General features: G+C 48.3%; 1 long non-coding RNA gene across 1 annotated transcript; it reads right to left on the bottom strand.

Moving 5' to 3' along the window:
- Nucleotides 1-974: 974 nt before the first annotated feature.
- On the bottom strand, nt 975-12,401 carry LOC310751471. The gene is made up of 3 exons (XR_014542534.1): nt 11,617-12,401; nt 10,183-10,279; nt 975-1,098 (listed from the first exon to the last, which is right to left on the bottom strand). It is a non-coding gene; the product is annotated as an uncharacterized lncRNA (long non-coding RNA).
- Nucleotides 12,402-12,955: the final 554 nt, after the last annotated feature.

Genomic DNA, 12,955 nt, shown 5'->3' with positions numbered 1-12,955 from the left:
GCAACATTTGGCCACTAATTGCATTCCTTTGGCACCCCTCTTCACTCTTCCCTCGCCGCGGAGAGCCAAGTTGAATGCTAATGCGCGGGAGCATCGCTCGGGCAGCGTGACTCCCCCCCCCCACACCTGCCGGCTTCCAAATGCCTGTGCCCAGAGTATTAATTAAGCAATTAAGGCCAGAGAGGTGCCCATTAGATTGTGAGCCCTGGTTAAATGCTTCCTTTCAAGGTCACAGAACTCTAGTGTGGTGCCAGCCATTAGAGGCTGCCCAGTTTCACTCCAGGGGTCACATACCGAGAATGAGGATGCTGTTATCTTTAGTACTGGCATCCATCCCTTTTGGACTTTTCGCTAATGTGGAGGATGGGCCTGGACGTTTTCCATTTCCTTCTTCCTTTCTCTCTCTCTACCGCCCCTCCCGTACTTTCTCCCCACTGCCACAAGGGCTTTCTCTCTGTACTCAGAAGAAAGGGCCTTTTGAGCAAAATAATAAAAAGCTCAAAGGAGAATAGTATCGATGAAGCCTTCCCAGGATCTCTTTTGTCACTGCCCTTTCAGGGGAAAAACGCCCTCCTTCCTTCCTCCCCCTCCCCTCCATACTGTGACTCAGCTTAGATGCTGATCAAAGCTCAGGTGAAAAAGCAGCCATCCTCCTTCTTGGTACCCCCCAAATCACCGCATATCCGGTTCATGATTGAGCTTCAGCATTGCTGTTTCATAGGATCCTTTTTTTCTGGTTTCTTTCTTAAATTTGTTTTCATTACCTTTTAAACTTTACAAACTGTGACCAGCTATATATGCATACCTATACATGCCACTAGGCTGCTCTAGGCCCTCACAAGTAGTGTACAAAATGGATGGACTTTTGGTAGAGAAGATCCCAGCTTCAATCCTAGGTGGGTCTGGGAATGTCTCCTTTCTGCGAAACCCTGGAGAGATGCTATGAGTCATTTTTCCTCTAGAGACTTCTCGCGCTCTCTGTTTCTGTTCAAAAGGCTTCTCTCCGGAGACTGCCAGTCAAAATAATGGACCATAACATCTGCCGTGCACAACATTCCCAGCATCTCCAGGTGTGCTGGGGGAGGGAGAGTCTCCTGCCTGAAACACCAGAAAGTGCTGCCAGTCGGTGTAGGCCACACTGAGCTCAATGGACCAGTGGGCTGACTTGGCATAAGGTGGCTGCTTATATTGAGAAGGGAGTCTGCCCCGGTTCAATCTCCAGCATCCCTAGGTTGGGCTAAGAGAGAAGCAGGCAACTTAGGGTTGCTGGGAGGCTGCACTCCCTGTATCCTAAGAAGATCATCATGTCTAGGGGGAGAGCAACTTAACCCCCCCTCAGTTGGCCTTTATGCTTTTGTATCATGTCTATTAGATTGTGAGCTGAGGACTGCCTTAAAAGGTAAAGATACCCCTGACCATTAGGTCCAGTCATGGATGACTCTGGGGTTGTGCGTTCATCTCGCTTTACAGGCCGAGGGAGCCAACGTTTGTCTGCAAACAGTTTTTCCGGGTCATGTGAACAGCATGACTAAGCTGCTTCTGGCGAACCAGAGCAGAACACGGAAACGCTGTTTACCTTCCCGCCGGAGCGCTACCTATTTATCTACTTGCACTTGACATGCTTTTGAACTGCTAGGTGGACAGGAGCTGGGACCAAACAATGGGAGCTCACCCCATCGCGAGGATTCAAACCACCGACCTTCTGATCGGCAAGCCCTAGGCTCTGTGGTTTAGACCACAGCGCCACCCGCGTCCCTTGAGGACTGCCTTAGCTTACTATATAATATTAATTGTAAGGGGAGGGGAGTCGTCACACTTCACTCATCACAGCTATCTGCCAATCACCCATTCCCACCACCCTTCTGAGTAATACCCCTCCCCACCTTCTCACTATATAGAAGGATCTGGCAACTTCTGTTTCAGTGTATCTGAAGAAGTGTGCATGCACACGAAAGCTCATACCTAGAACTAACTTAGTTGGTCTTTAAGGTGCTACTGGAAGGAAAATTTTTTTTTTTGTTTTGACTATGGCAGACCAACACGGCTACCTATCTGTAACTGACACTTCACTTTGTAAGACTGGCAAGCAACATGAGCAGAGGCAGGAGCAGTAGCTAACCTTGTACTTTCCAGATATTTTGGACTACAACTCCCATCAGCTATGATCATGGACCATGCTGGCTGGGGCCGATGGGAGCTGCAATCCAAAACACCTGGCATTTATCCTCAGACTACTCCTGCTTTATAACAGGGACAGCACTTAGATCGTAGGTGCTCTTCAAGTAATGATGATAATTCATTTGACACTCCTCCCTAATGAGGTAGTTGAGACTTTATTTTCAGCGTAGGCAGGGCTGGGGAGGAGATGCCTGCAGCTAAGCATTTGCATGCCCAGGCGTTGCATCCTGCTGCCCTGACTTTATGGGGAAGAAACAGACAGGACAAAATACTTTGGATCAAATAAGGCCACAACTTTATTTATTACAGATGTTAGAGGTTTGGCATGAGGATTGGGTATAACCATTGATATTCAGCCTGGAAGCATTTCTTTTCTGGTCAACCCTGAAGTGAGGAGGTCTTATGACTTACCGTATTTTTCGCTCTATAAGACGCACCAGACCACAAGACGCACCTAGTTTTTGAAGGAGGAAAACAGGAAAAAAAATATTCTGAATCTCAGAAGCCAGAACAGCAAGCAGGATCGCAGTGCAGTGAAAGCAGCAATCCCTCTTGCTGTTCTGGCTTCTGGGATAGCTGCGCAGCCTACATTCGCTCCATAAGACGCACACACATTTCCCCTTAATTTTTAGGAGGGAAAAAGTGAGTCTTATAGAGCAAAAAATACGGTACATCAAATAGGATTGCCACCTTGAGAAGTGCTATGGCCTTAGCCCCTGCCTGGGCATCCAGACAGAAACAGCTCCTCCTGGATCCCTTAATGGGATACCCCTTACCTTTTGAGGGGCAGGCAGAGGCTACAACCTGCCCTCCAAGGAAAACTAAGGCTTACCCACTGCCTAAATTGCCAAAAGCTGTGACAATTGCTATGAGGACAGCGAGGAGGACTGTTTGGCTCCCTGCCAACCAGAAACTATTGCAAGCAGCTATCCACTGTTGGGTTGCACCAGGGCTAGGCGAGGGGACACTGGTCTGCAGTGCACCACAGCTAAACGGACATACAGCAAGAGTAAAGGATCTCAGACCTGGAGCCAAATGTGGCCTTCCAGGATTCTCTATCTGGACTGCAGAAATTTTGCAAGGCCAGACCCTCTCTCCCTGGCCCACACCCCTCGCTGGTCCTGCTTCCCAGCTTCCTTGAATGTTTTTTTGCCTGGGTGGAATGCACCCTTGAACTCTGTTCCTGTCTCTTGCTTGTCTGGATGGAGGACAGAGACGGAGGTGTGTGAGAGTGTATGTGTAAAAACTAGCTTATTATAGAAAGGTACAATTCACATTCCTTGCTTGGGCCATTTTGCCACTGGCCCTGCCTACCACTGCAGCTATGTGCTCCCAACCCAAGGGGATATAGCCCTCAGGCAGAAAAGGGTTCTCTGCCCCGATACACAGGATGTAACATATGTAAGGCAAAGGTAAAGGACCCCTGGATGGTTAAGTCCTGTCAAAGGCTACTATGGGGTGTGGCGCTCATCTTGCTTTCAGACCGAGGGAGCCAGTGTTTGTTCACAGACAGCTTTCCAGATCATGTGGCCAGCATGACTAAACCACTTCTGGCGAAACAGAACACCATGACAGAAACCAGAGTGCATGGAAACGCCGTTTACCTTCCCGCTGCAGTGGTACCTATTTATCTACTTGCACTGGTATGCTTTTGAACTGCTCAGTTGGCAGAAGCTGGGACAGAGCAATGGGAGCTCACTCCGTCATAGGGATTCAAACTGCCAACCTTCCAATCAGCAAGCCCAAGAGGCTCAGTGGTTTAGACCACAGCTCCACCCGCTCCCTTTTGCAGATGATGTATGTCTCCATGAGTCACTGGAGTCAGCTCCCAAACAAATCTAGGGCTTGTGGATCAAAGGATGGGGTTTTGAGGCAGCCTCGAATACCCTCACCTGTCTTTTAATACATTGAGTCTTGGTTTGGGTGTGAGAAATCTCACCCTCTGGTGTGGGGTAGCGGTGGGGAGAGGGTGTTGGAGCTCGGATTTTGACAAGATTTATTTCGGGAGTGCTTTGCAGCTTCAGTCATTTCCAGATTTAGAAGCTGAGGCAAGGACAAAGAAGGAGTTCAGCTCTACTTGAGAAATGGAGGTGTGTGGGGGGGAGGACTTGAAAACCTGGTAGGGATCAAGTCCCTTTCCCCCTCCTCCGGTGCAGGCTCATTAACAGGAAAAACAAGGTGCCAGCTGGTTTCATGGATAGAAGGCAAAGAAAAGAGGAAACCATCAGGCAGGCTCCTTGGAAATGGGCAGAGAGCCCATCCAGGTGTTTGCATATCTGGAAGGAGAGGCATCCACCACCATTCCTACCCCCCCTACCTATGTCAGTCATCTCAAAGAAATCAGGCGCTCCTAGATTTCACAATCAACTCGGAGCATTGGGATTCCTGGATGCTTTGAAACAAGAACATCTGGAAAGAACAAGGAACAGCGTGAGAGAGATTTTTGCCATGGGGCAGAGGAAGGAACGAAAAGAGGCAAGTCTGAAACCCCTTTCAGCACCAGGCATTTTTGCATCATTGCGTCCCAACAGTGGGTGCGTGATTTTTTTGGTGCAGGCTGCAGCCATGGACATGCTATGTGATCTGATGGTGAATTTGGGGTGACCCAATGTAAAAATCCTGAGGATCCATGGGCTTTTACCTCCCCCCTCCCAGGCAGCCTCCCCTTATCTCTCTTCTGATCCCACCGATCAGCTGTTTCCTTTCAACACTCCCTTCCCTCTTGTTTGCCTTAAGTGTCTTTTCTTTAGGTGGAGCAGTTTTTGCTCCTCCTTTTCTTCTAATTTCTCTCCTTATTGCTTTAGTCTTCCTGTTTTCCCCCTTTGCAAGTTTGCTGTCTTTACCTTCCCCCTCCCAGGCAGCCTCCTTTATCTCTAGCATCCCTTATCTCTCTCCCGGATGGGCAAACAACCAGCAACTTTGTTTCAACACCCACTCCCCCCCTTTTTTAAAAAAAAGCATGATCAGCTTTTTGCCCCTGGGCAATTTGGCTCCAGGGACCACGCATTTGCTCCATAAGATGCACAGACATTTCCCCTTATCTTTTAGGAAGAAAAAAGTGTGTCTTATGGAGCGAAAAATATGGTAGGTTCAGAACACGAGAAGAGCCCAGTGGTAGCATCATAGCCAGGCACTGGGAAGACGTGTCAGGCATGAACATGGACCACTGGTACCAAGCTGTATGGGAAATGGCCCTACTAGAAAAGCTAAGCAATAAACGGAAACTAAGATAGGGACAAATAAAAGAGGATGTCTTCACCCCAGTGTGGCTCCTCTTTATTATACATACAGCCCCACAAGACAACAACGAGAACCCACTGATGGCATACGAATCAATATGGCTATCTTGACCCAACAACCCCTCACACACATAAACAAAGCTCAGTGCAGTCAGCTGAAGGCAGCCACCCAGGCCCAGGGCCCCCTCAACCTCTCTCACTGCCAATGAAAGCTAATAAATGAGTAGAAAGAGAACTGACCCACATGATGCTGACACAAAAACCTCTCACATACACTATGAAAGAATGAAAAGAATGAAAGTTTACTACCCCCCTACTCTCTTCTCCCCCAACCCTATACTGTATACAACTTTAAAGTCTTACATTGAATATAACTGATCTGTAGAAAGGACTTTATGATCAGAGAATAGAGACGATGCGTGTATTTTTGTAACCCAAGAAAACCTTCAATAAAAAACAATTTTAAAAAGAAGAGGTCAGTGGTTGGATCAAGCCAAAAGCTGATCTGGTCCAGACTCCTGTTCTCCAGATGCCACAACAGGAGGCCCACAAACAGGGCTTGAGTGCAGCAGCAGCTGTCACGGGTGATCAAAGTCCCGGCAGGGGACGTCAGGACCGGGGGCAAGATGGCGGGATGGGAGCAGGAATAGGGGTAGAGTCTGAGGGTCAGAGAGCCGGGAGTCAAGAAGCCAAGGGTATGAGGGTTAGGAAGCAAGGAGTCACGAAGTCAGGGGTCTGAGGATCAAGAAGCAGGGTGTCAAGAAGCCAAGGTTCAAGGATCAGGAAACAAGGAGCCCAAGGCAGGAAGCGTGTTGCTGTGGCAAAGAGTCAAAGGGAAATGTTGACCTTATATCCCTTCCCAGCTCTTGCCACCAGGTGCTGTGAGTTACCAATCAGCTTCACCTGTGAGACCGCACCTTGCCTCTTCAGAACAAACTTAGGAAGACCCCAGTCCTGCAAAGTCCTATTGGTCACAGGGCCTGGCTCCTGACAGAGCACCTGACAGCAGCACTCTCCCTGCTTGTGATTCCCAGCAACAGGAATTCAGAGGCTACAGGTGAGAACATAATAACACAATGTCAGGGACTGGACTTAGGACGAATGGTGGGGACCACCCCCCCTTTTCCTGAACCCTCTCGAGAAGAGGAGGGCAGTATAGATTTACAAAAGTGGTTTGCAGATGGTCATAGTTCAGAAGCTGCAGAGGGGAGAGGCTGGGAAATATTGGGAGAGCAGCAGCAGGAAGAAGAAGGACCAGGCGAGAGACAGCTGACAGAATCAGCGTCTTTAGAAAGCATTCCTGGGCGCGCCCCCCTCTCCCAGGACCCAGCATGCATTGAGAGTAGTAGAGCAGAAAGCTCAGAGGCAGAAAACACAGATCAGCTGACGCAGGGATGATGTATAATAGGAGAGATGGAGGGGGTGGGACTTTACACAGAGCAACGCCATTTATCTAAGAGAGACGGCATTTCTACGCTCTCTCTCTGTGACTATTGAATAAAAGACTTGGTAAGAGCTCTTCTTGTTCGTCTGCTCCTTGGCTGCCACTGTGGGAGGGATCAGGTTCCCCGAAGCCTGACACACAATAGGAGAACAGCAGCATCATAAGAACACAATAGGAGCCTGCTGTATCAGGCCAAAAGGAGTCCAGCATCCCGTTCTCACAGTGGCCAATCAGATGCCCACTACCTGTGGGAAACATGCAAGCAGGATTTGAGCACAAGAGCCCTCTCCCCTCCTGTGGTTTTCAGCAACTGGTACTCAAGGGCAATGCTGCCTCCAACTGTGGAGGCAGAGAGTAACCATCAAGGCTATGAGCCATCTATAGTCCTTTCCTCCATGCATTTATCAGATCCTCTTTTAAAGCCATCTAGATTGGTGACTTTCAGAGGGGCAAAAACATTTAAGGCAAAAAAAGGGGGGGGGGAGTAAGGTGCAACATACCCTCCAACTCCTCTCCAGTGAAAACAGGGACACCCTAAGGGAAAGCAGGACAGTCCAGGATCATGTCAGAAACTGGGATGGCTTCTGTAAATCCAGGACTGTCCCTGGAAAATAGGTACACTTGGAGGGTCTGGGAATGGAGGGCCAGTGGGGGGCATGGCCTGGGGAAAATCACAAGGGCCAGATTGAGAGGCCTGGGGGCTGCATTTGGCCCCTGGGCTGGAGGTTCCTCACCATTGCTCAAAGAGAACATGGCTAGCTTGATTATGCCTCTGCATCTGTAGAAGGCTTGATTTAACAACGGCACTTCTGAGCATTTTTCTAAAAGCCTTATTTGTGTTCAGGCTCCCTGTGGCCGCTGCCACATTTAAACTGAATTGGCTGCTGACCAGGCCCGGTCTGCCATCAGGCCAGGAACCCCTTGGCTGATGTTGGGATTGGCTGGCGATCTACTTTAAACGGGACGCCAGTCTCAATCAGCTTTGCACAGCTACATTTTCTCTCGCTTTTAAACTGCTTAAAGGCCCGCTTTTAAACTGGGCCTTGTTATGGCCCCCGTGGCCCAAATGGGATTTGCAACCTTCAGCGCTGCGCTTTGTTGATAATAAGCAAACACTCTTTCCGAGGGTAAACTCAGCTCTTAAGCTACTCACGCAATCCCTGGATAGGAAGCAGAATGGAGGAGCCTGTGTCAGGCCTAGTCAGTTCGGTAATAGAGAATCCGAATGGACGTCCAGGGAGTGATGCGGATGCTAAGTGGGCCTCATTTAGTCTCCAAGAGGTCACCATTGCTTGCCCTTCATTACACAGCACTTGTTAACAGGCAGGGATTCCAGTCTTTTATGAATGAGGGGGAGATAGCGATCCTATTTATGCCTCCCTTGGCACCAGGACTGACTTGATGAAGGTTCCTCCTTAAGGAGGAGAGGAATAAAATGATGGGGAGGCGGATTTGACGGAAATTCCCAGATACAGTGGTACCTTGGGTTAAGCACTTAATTCGTTCCGGAGGTCTGTTCTTAACCTGAAACTGTTCTTAACCTGAAGCACCACTTTAACTAATGGGGCCTCCTGCTGCTGCGCCGCTGCTGCATGATTTCTGTTCTCATCCTGAAGCAAAGTTCTTAACCTGAGGTAATATTTCTGAGTTAGCGGAGTCTGTAACCTGAAGCGTATGTAACCCAAGGTACCACTGTAGTTGCATCTGACCCCCTTCCAGAGCTTCTGAGGGGATCTCTGGCTACTTGCTTCTGATGTAGCTACCCTACCCGATGCCTGTGGATTGATAAATGTTTGTGTCCCTCTCTGGTGACACTCGAGCTCGTGGTCATCCAATGGCGCTGAATGCAGGAAGATTAGGGCAAGATAAAAGGAAGTATGCAACAGTGGTACCTCAGGTTAAGAACTTAATTTGTTCCAGAAGTCCGTTCTTAACCTGAAACTGTTCTTAACCTGAGGTACCACTTTAGCTAATGGGGCCTCCCACTGCCGCCGCACGATTTCTGTTCTTATCCTGAAGCAAAGTTCTTAACCCGAGGTACTATTTCTGGGTTAGTGGAGTCTGTAACCTGAAGCGTCTGTAACCTGAAGCGCCTGTAACCTGAGGTACCATTGTAGTCCATGGTAGGCAACTTCCTCCCACAGGAGGCACAGATAGCCACCCACGCAGATGGCTTTTAAATAAGGAATAGACAAATTCATGGAAGAGAGGGCTATTGATGGCTACTAGCCAGAGTGGCTATGCTTTGCCTCCACGGCCGAAGACAGCAATGCTTCTAAATACCAGTTGCTGGAAACTGCAGGAGGGGAGAGGGGTCTTTGGCTTGGTTCCTGCTTGAAGGTCTGAGTGATCTGGGTGGTCACTGTGACAGCAGGAAGCTGGGTTAGATGGGCCATTGGCCAGATGGAGCAGGCTCTTCTCTCTTTTGCTCTTATGGTACCTGCCTTTTATCTTTTTAAAGTAAATAATTTGTTTTCAAACTTTTTATTGATTTTGTTCCATACTGCTTTGAGCTGCTTCAGGGACCCCACAACGCCCCCCATGCAGCATAAATATAGACACCAAAAAAAGGACAGAGTTAAAAAATATTTCACAAAGTGCCCAGCACTTTCCTTAGGGGCAGCTGGAAGCTAGAAGGGGTCACTAGGTAATTCCAAGTCAGGTATCACCACACTATAGCTTGAACCTGTGGTTGTCCAGATGTTGGTGGACTCCAGCCTAGTCAGTGCAGCCAATGATCAGAGGAGTTGTAGTACAGTAACATCTGGAGGACCACAGGTTTCCCACCCCAGACTCGTAGTTTCAGGAAATCAGATCAGCACCTTGGAGAGCTCCCCATTCAATCAGGCCTGGCTGGTTCTTTCTTAGACAACACAGGGAAGATGTTGCTGTAGTAGAGAGCTGGAGATGTCTGATCAGGTAAGACCTGTTGTGCTGTAGGCTCTGCCCTCTGGAAAGAGCTGTATGTGGTGCTTAAATAAGCCTTGAATTTATAACCTCTGCAGCTTTGGGCTCATTATCCAAGGAGGGTTGAGTGGAATATGTCTTGAACTCAGTACAGTAGCTGCCTTCCCTTCTGAGCAACATTCCAGGGGCCACATGCCATCATTGGAAAAGAGTGGGTAGAGTGGTGTTTCCCAAAGTGAGCATTACCACCCCCTGGGAGGCACTGGAACGATCCAGGAGGGCAGTGGTAGCCTCTGGTGCAATTGAGGGGCATTGAATAAAAATAAGGGGGCAGTGGAAGCATAAAGAAAGAAGAGGAGAAAAAAATCAATAAAGCATTCATACATGTTTCATCTGTTGTGTAATGACGCTTACCAGTAGGTCGGGTGCCGTTGCGGGACAGCGACGACGTCTTCCTGGGATCTGGAAGTCATGCTGGAGGCGAGGTTGTTTTCCTGTGCTTGGGCAAACCCTGTGTGTAAAGTGAATGTGACTGTGGTTTACTTCAATAAATAATTTTACAATTTCAAGCTCCAAGGTGTCATATTTACAACCACATTTTCTTTACCATGTTGTAGGATGCAGGTAGAAATATAGGTACATAAAAGAATGCAAATTTGTCACTGCATCTTTTGGTTTGTTCGCTTAAAGAAGGTAGATTTCCTGGGGTGTTTGTGTGTGCTGAGTGCCCGCTCCCCAAAGGGAGGGGTAGGCCAAATAAGTTTGGTGTCAGGCAGCAGAGGAATCTACCCCTATGGCAGGTTTCCAGGAATGGATATGACAAGGAAAAGTCCTTACCATATGCTTTTTATTCAATATTCACAGAGAGAGGCTTGGGAATGCAGCTTCTTGGAATAACAGCGTTGTCCTGAGTGACTCTCTGCCCCTTTTTCTCCCACTTCCTCATTCGTCACCTTGTCCCCTATGGGTGATGCTGAGGGCCCTTTGCTTCTAAGCCCTTTGCTCTACTACTTTCAAGCTCGCCGAGTTCTGGGAGAAGGGGGGTCTGGAAAGCTTTCTAATGACACTGTGACCGTCAGCTGTCTCCCTTCTGGTGCTTCATCTTCCTCCTCCTCTCCCATTATTTCCCACCTTTCCCCCTCAACTGCCTCTGAGCTGTGACCTCCCTCAACCCCTGTTGTAATTCTGAACTGTCTCCTTCTTTTCTGGAAGGGTCAGGCTGGGAGGCAGCCTCCATCATTCCTCCTCTGCCCAGTCCCTGACATTTGGAAACCTCTGGGGTAGAGTATTGGATATAGATTTTACTTTTGTACAATTTTACACTCACAAACCCCTCTCCCCTCTCTCTCCTCCAACCAGGCAAGCACTTTCTAGCCAGGGCTAAACACTCAAGGAGAGGGTGAAGGGGAGGGATGGTTGGCTGATGAGAAGGGATAGCCTGGGAAGCTTCTCAAGGGCCCTCAGGCCTCTGAATCTTCACCCCTGTTTTAGCATCACTAATGGGAGATGGCTCCATTTTATGTCTCTGAAAATCCACTGAAATGATAGCTCTGTGTGTTTATTCCCTGAAAACCTATGTAGGTTCTGGAACCCCTTAAGCACAGTTGGCCTCCTTCTCAGCAGATAACTTTCAGGTTATCACAGAATCGCCTCTCCCTCCTTCCTTCCCCACCCAGAGCAGGTTTTTCTTCCTCGCTGCTGACTTTTGTGTCTTGGGGACTTATTTATTCCCGGGCACAGCTCCTGGCTGATCTCATCCCATAAACACAAAACTCTATTAAAGCAAAGCCCCACACTTTTATTCTTTGCTGCTAGCAAAGACCAGAAGAGGATTTGGGAGATTCTCACCTTGCCAAATGAGGTGCGCAGGAGCCCGGCTTTGAAGGAACTCTGGAGCAAATGAGATATTTTCCTTTCTTCCTCTTTATTGCCATGTCCTTCCGAGAATTGCCTTGGCACCGGTGGTGGCCTGCAAATGCAGTCTGTGTCCTGAGTCTTATGCTCCCAACAGGGGGAAGCCAAGAGTCGAGGAGGGGATGAATAGAAAAGGCCTAGCAGGAATCTGGCTCCATTTCCCTGATGGACAGATTCTCATAGCTTGAGGAAGGAGCCCCCAACAAACCAGTGGGGAGATTCAGTTTAGGCTAAGGGAAAGGAAAGCAGAGTGTTTCAGAAATGAGTGTGCAGATTCAGGAAATGTAGTGCTCCTGGGAGCTGTGGTGGAAGAGCAAGGGGAAAAAAGAGAGCGAAGTGCTAGGAAATGAGGAAATAAATGACACAGTCCTTGCAGAAAGGCTGACTCAGAGAGGAGCTAGCAGGGGATCTAGCAGCAGGGAAATCTATATTAACGCTGAGGTTGGAGGGAGAGGCAAAGAGACAAAAAAAAAGATGAAAGGGGAATGGATTCATTTGTGAGCCACTTGTTAACAGCTTCAGCTGATGCCCCTGGGAAATATGAAACGAATACAATAAGCCAGGAGACGGTTCTGCTTTCTCTCCATCTTATATTTTGAGCTCATTTTTTCCCCTGCAGGGTCATCAAGCGAAGGTCAGCTGGCTTTGATTCTAAGTCCGCATTGTCTCGCTGGGCTTTTTCTTTTTTTCCCTTCCAGGTCCAAAATGTGAAAATAAAATCAAATAAAGTTCATTATTTCATCGGCTGGTCGGCCTCCCTTTCAAGTTCTCTGAGCAAAGCCACAAAAGGCTTCTCTCCCTCCCTCCCTCCCTCCCTCCCTCTCTCCTGCTCCTGGTTAGGTTCCCCTAAACTGTGCAAATTGCCTGCGATGTAAAATTTTAAATGCAGCACTTTGGTTTTAAGCCTGGCTCCTGGTTCTGTCTGTCTGTCTGCTATTTCAGGGTTTGTTTATAGATCAGTTTATAGATCGTACAATATACAGTGGTACCTCTGGTTAAGAACTCAATTCGTTCTGGAGGTCCGTTCTTAACCTGAAACTGTTCTTAACCTGAGGCACCACTTTAGCTAATGGGGCCTCCTGCTGCTGCCACACAATTTTTGTTCTCATCCTGAAGCAAAGTTCTTAACCTGAGGTACTATTTCTGGGTTAGCAGAGTCTGTAACCTGAAGCGTCTGTAACCAGAGGTACCACTGTAGTGACCACTTAATTTTTTTAAAAAAACACCAAAACCCTCAAATCAGATTGCAAAAAGAACGGGACAATAAGATTAT

This window comes from Podarcis filfolensis, assembly GCF_964270895.1.
Source record: "Podarcis filfolensis genome assembly, chromosome: 16".
NCBI lineage: Eukaryota > Metazoa > Chordata > Lepidosauria > Squamata > Lacertidae > Podarcis > Podarcis filfolensis.
Note: the sequence above shows the minus strand (reverse complement) of the source record. Positions and strands in the feature narration are given on the sequence as shown.